Consider the following 6000-nt stretch of genomic DNA (forward strand, 5'->3'; position numbering starts at 1 on the left):
AGGCGGTCGGGACGGGGGCGCCTAGCCTTTGATGTGAATAGTTTAAAAGAAAACGCAGGGGCAGTAGGGAACTCTCTTCTTCTGGAGTTTGGACACGGGGTCAGCGACGAAGGAGTCATCGGGCGAGCCGCTAGATTGTCTGCAGGACGATCTGAGCGCCGCAAGGTCACCAAGGACTACAGACGGTATCGTGTTGCGCGCCTTACAACACCTCAGAGCGGAGGGTAGGATCCGTAGGAGAGGGTTAGTTCGGGGTAAGGACGAGTAGGAAAGCGGTTTAGCAGAGAGCGCAGCATAGAATAGGGCTACACGGCACCAGAGTGTGGGTTAGAAGCGCCTTGCTGTCCCGCACACACACACGGGTGGCTCGGTTGGTTAGCAAGGGCTAATAAAATCTCGAGCGTAGTAACAAAACCGTGTTGTTGGGTGTTTTTGGAACGTGGTATTAGCGTGCACTGCATTCGCGAGTGTGTGGTCGTTGTACGCATAAAGGCCGTGGTCTCTGTACGATTGTGCGGGTACGGAGGTGTGTGCGTTAACGCCCGGGGAGAGCACTTTTGGTGTGTTGGCGTGACTACGCAGCCGTGTGAGAGGAGAATCGTCCTTGTACGATATTTGTGTTGACGTGCACGCGCGAGTGGGGGAGGGGACGAGTCGTCGTGTCGGCGTGTGCCCCGCTTGCGTGCGCTCGTTACTTGCGTAAGCTCTCGTCGTGCGTAATCGGCGTGCCCAAGGTGCGCGATCGTAACGTGGGCGGCCAGCGCGGCGCAGAGCGGCGCAGGAGTGGGTATCGTGTGTGGAGCTGTATGCGTGTGTGCGCGCACGTTCACGACGTGTGTAACACAGGTGCGCGATCCTAACGTGAGTGGTCAGGGTTGGGTGAGTGCCGTGCAGAGCTGTGTGTGGGTGTGCGCGTGCGTGGTTATCCATGCCTGCTACGCGGACCCGCGGTGGAGGGGAATCCTCGGGTGACGGCTCCCACACCCTGGGTGAGGAGCCTAGCGGCGGTTCGCTTAGCAGCGGGGGGGCGATTGATGATGTTAGTCCGGCCGTTAGTATTATTGAGGGAGGGATCTCGGGGGCTAGCGACCCCCACAGCGGTCTTCTTGGCTGCCGCGGGCTTCTTCACCTTCTTGGCTGCCGCGGGCTTTTTAGCTGCGGGCTTTGATGTTGACGACTTGGGCTTCGCCTTTGCGGCAGCCTTTTCCTTGTTGAGTTTGAAAGAGCCAGATGCACCGCTGCCCTTCACTTGCGCCACGGCGTCTTTGGCCACGAGCTTCTTGATGGCCAACTTCACGCGGGCATTGTTCTTCTCCACGTCGTATCCTCCGGCAGCAAGCGACTTTTTGAGCGCAGGAAGAGACACGCCGTTCCTCTCCTTGCTGCTGGCCAGAGCCTTGAGGATGAGCTCGGACACGCTGGGGCCGACCTTCTTGGACTTTGGAGCAGCGCGCTTCTTCTTGGGGCTTTTAGGCGCTGAAGTAGCCGCAGCTGGTGGTTGAGCAGGAGCAGTTTCCGCCATCTCAAAACGTCGCTTTTATCGCCTCGCCTCTTTGAAATCGAAATCAGCGCTCTCACGGATTCAAACCGAGCGTCCTCCAGGCCCGAGGTTATTATAGAAGCGGCGTACTGAATGCGGACGTCGCTGAGATCATCCAGCACTCAGATCTAGTGAGGAAGTTGCCACCATACTCACTGTGTTTATCACGCCTGCCTTTGGGCTCGATTACTCCCGTAACGTTCATACTTACATGCATATAGTTGATACATTATCACGAAGATCACTTCTTTAATGTACGTTACTTATGCAATATACGACAATGCTCACGATATAAATTATAATTCAAAACAAGTGAACAACCAACATTTGGGAGACATTGTTCGGTCAGGGCGAGATATGATGATTGTCGTTTTTCAAAAGTGTTAATGATGAACACTATTTAAAACACACTCGAATGTTTTGCAAGACAAGATGCTTCAACAGACTACTCATATTTAATTCCAACGAAATATTTTCTATTTAAGTTTTGCCTCGCGCGCTCGCGATTCCTCCTCTCGCGCTATGGTGAGGACTGCGCGCCATGCCAACCGTCCCTTGTCACCGAACTTTTAACTGGACGTTTTAATCGAACTTTGAAATTAATAAATATATGGATTTTCAGATGGACAACAAACTGAAGAAAATTACTCAAAATTAACCGACATTAAATAGAAAGTTTAACATGTTACGTGGCAAGAGGTGAGTAGCTCACGCACTGCAGAAGGGTCGCGCGCCTTGAACAAGATCGAGGCACGGTGCACAATTATCACCACTCAAATTCAACTCAAGTGACTCCGCAGTCGAATGTTTAAAGAACATATATAATCTTACGTTTAATGCACCGACAGAGTTGATATTCTAGGAGCGCAGGATGGTTCATGCGATGAGTTGTTTTTACTGCAATAAGTAACACGTATTTACTGCACTAAGTAACACGAATGAGTAATCATTGGAAAGATGTTATTAACCATGTAAAAATATTTAACTACACATATTTGTACCATCTTATTTGACAGGTAATATTATACTTTACCGAGTGTTGACATCCCCAGCGTTTACCAGTACTTTTATGCTTACTATCAGCTAACACTGGCCACAACCCTGAGCTGATGTGCTCATTTGTTCCCTTTTAGCCCCGACACCCCACGCCACTCCCCGGCAACCACATTCAGATAAGGCCCCCCCCCTCTGCCCCCCCCTGATTTATTATTTAAATTATTATTTATATTATTTAAATTATGTATTATTATTGTTTTACCTACGTGACTTTACCGAAAAAACCTAAGAGTATGAATCATTGCAGTCACGAAAGCTTCAAATCTAGAACGAATGCAAGAATCATTCATTCCACGCGCATGTGAAGAGGAGTCGTAGAATGGTTTATGCACTTCTTTATACTGGTAGCAACGAAGTGGACCAGCCTACAATAGATTATATCGTCCGTCCGTCCGTCCGTCCGTGTAGCAACATCGCCCCCTATTGCAAACACTTGGCATGACCCTACAAAAACCTTTAGACTCTGTGATACTTTCCTGGCTAAACAAGTGTAACATTCCCTTATAATTCCCTAAGATAGCTTTTAATTAAAACATTTACATTAATGAGGTTTTCCTGGCTAAACACGTGTAACATTCCCTTATAATTCCCTGAGATAGCTTTTAATTAAAACTTTGAAATTAAATAAAAAAACTCACAGCGCCCTAAAGCCTACAGCTAGGCCTAAAGCCTAGAACTGGGCCTCAAAGTCTGACTTCGTATCGTACCCCTGCGTGTGTGCCACCGCCACGGGGTAGCGGGTGAAGTACTCCACCGCTACAAGAATATATCGGTTGCCCCGGTGGGATCGTGGAAAGGGCCCCTGCAGGTCGATTCCGACCAACTGATTCGTCCGACTGACTCGGAACGGCCTCAGTGGTACCTGGTACCTCGCCGGCTTTTGCCCACACTGCTGACAGGCCCGGCAGCCCTGCACCCAGGCGGCCACATCTTGCGCCAATTTAGGCCAGAGATACTGGCGACGCAGAGTCTCCCGGGTGCGCCGTTCCCCATCATGGCCCCCGAGCGGGTGGTCGTGTACCAGTCGTAGTAGTTGGGGTCGCACATGGGCGGGAACGCAGATGCACCCAGGCTGCCCAGCGTCGGCCAGTTCCCTCACCACCCCGTTTTCCACACACAACCGGGCATACAAACCGCTCCAGGGCCCTGGTAGTGCATCCTCCTTCTCTCGCAGTGCCGCCTCCACCGCCGCCAGATCCGGATCTCGCTGCTGGGTCTGTCTCAGCTGCTCGTCGTTCAGGCCCGGGAAGGCGCAGCCGACGTCCTCCTGGATCCGTCCGATCGGGTCCCGAGCTGCTGGTCCCGCGCTTGCCGGGCGGTCGACGGGATCCTCGGTGCCACCTGCGAGGGTCTCTGTGGCGCACACTGCACTCTCTCTCGCTGGGGGGGGTCAGTGGCCGCGGCCGCTCGGGGGTCCGTTGCCTGCCGGCAGCGTCCCCTGGTGAAACACGGGCAGGCCTCCTCCGCCCTCGTCTCGGCGAACACCGTGGGTCGCCTCGACAAGGCGTCCGCGTTTGCATGCGTCCGGCCAGCCCGATACTCGATTTGCAGGTTGTATTCCTGCAACTGCGCCAACCACCGGGCCATCTGCCCCCGCGGCTCCTTGAATGTAAGAAGGAACTGCAGAGCATAATGGTCAGTGCGTACGCGACATCTCCTGCCGTACAAATACGGCCGGAACTGTTTGCATGCGAAAATTACGGCGTACAACTCTTGGCGGGTCACGCAATAGTTCAGCTCGGCCCCACTCAAGGTCCGGCTGGCGTACGCGATGACTCGTTCCGTCCCCTCCTGTACCTGTGACAACACCGCGCCCAGCCCGCTGCTGCAGGCGTCGGTGTCCAAAATAAAATCGGTGGTAAAATCGGGGAAAGCGAGGGTGGGGGCGTGGGTGAGGTGATCTTTGAGAGTGGTGAAGGCCGTCTGGCAGGCCCCCGTCCACTGGTAGGGGTGCTTAGGGGAGGTGAGTTGGGTGAGAGGGCGTGCAATCTCGCTGAATCCCTTTACAAATCGACGATAATAGGTGGCGAGCCCCAAAAATGATCTGATCTCCGTCAGATTCCTTGGCCGTGGCCACTCCACTACGGCGCGTACCTTCTCCGGATCGGTGTGCACGCCTGCCTCGCTGACGCGATGCCCGAGGTACCCCACCTCGCGTTGTGTGATGTAACACTTACGTGGCTTGAGCTTGAGATGAGCCGCTCGCAGTCGCTGGAACACCTCTCGAAGCCTGGACCAATGCTCAGACAAAGATCTACTGAACACTATCACATCGTCCAAGTAAATCAGGCACTGTTCCCATTGCAAGCCCCGCATCACCAACTCCATCAGCCGCTGGAACGTCGCAGGCGCATTGGTGAGTCCGAACGGGAGTACTCGAAACTCGAATAGTCCCATCGGGGTGGTGAATGCGGTTTTCGGCCGATCTTCCTCCGTCATCTCCACCTGCCAGTAACCGGACGCCAGATCGAGGGTGGAAAAATACCGCGCTCCTGCGAGACTGTCGAAGGTGTCGTCGATGCGGGGTATGGGGAAGGCATCGCCGAGCGTGACTGCATTTAGTTTACGGTAATCGACACAGAACCGGGTTGACCCATCCTTTTTCGTTACCAGTACCACCGGGGCAGACCAAGGGCTCGCGGAGGGCTGGATTATGTTATCGCGTAGCATATCCGTGACTGCCTCTTTGATCTGGGTCCGTTCAGGCGCGCCCACTCGGTATGCGGGGAGTTTGATGGGTCGGGCTGCACCTGTGTCAATTTGGTGCTTGACCAGGTCGGTCCGGCCCACGTCCGAATCGTGCTCACTGAACACGTCGGCGTACTCCCGCAATAACCCGCGCAGCTGATCGGCCTCCCCCTTAGGTAAGGCTGCCCAAGGCACATGTAACGCATCCTGCAGGGGAACAATCTCGGCTCGGGGGGTCGGGCCGACCCGCCAGGCCAGATCCTGGCTGTCCTCGGGGCGGCCAGGGTCCTCCGCCCAGAGTGCGAACACCGAGTCGTTCGAGTGGCGAGCATGCAGGGGGTGTACGGTGGCTACCGGGGTGCGTCGTCGTATCATTGCCGGGGTACTGTGTGGGTTAAACACACGTATAAACAGCCGGCCCCCATCTGCGTTTACCAGTGTGGCTGACCCTACCACCCCGTATCGCGATGCCAACTCCGGGTGAGGAGTCAGCATTACCTCGCCCGATGGTCGGTGGGTTGGGTCGGTGGAGAGGGTTGCCACTGGCACCAGCATCTCGGCGAGAGGCCCGATGGTGACGGCCGACACCAGCGTAGCGGCCACGGGTGTGAAGCGTGGGCGATTCGGCTCCTGTCCTAGGAACGGAATCCGCTCCCCGCTGCCCTCCACCGTAGCGCATCGTTGCCGGGGCTGTACGTTAAGTCCCAACTTTTCCA

Source organism: Lampetra planeri, chromosome 3 (assembly GCF_965212315.1).
Source record: "Lampetra planeri chromosome 3, kcLamPlan1.2.h2, whole genome shotgun sequence".
In the NCBI taxonomy this organism is placed as follows: domain Eukaryota; kingdom Metazoa; phylum Chordata; class Hyperoartia; order Petromyzontiformes; family Petromyzontidae; genus Lampetra; species Lampetra planeri.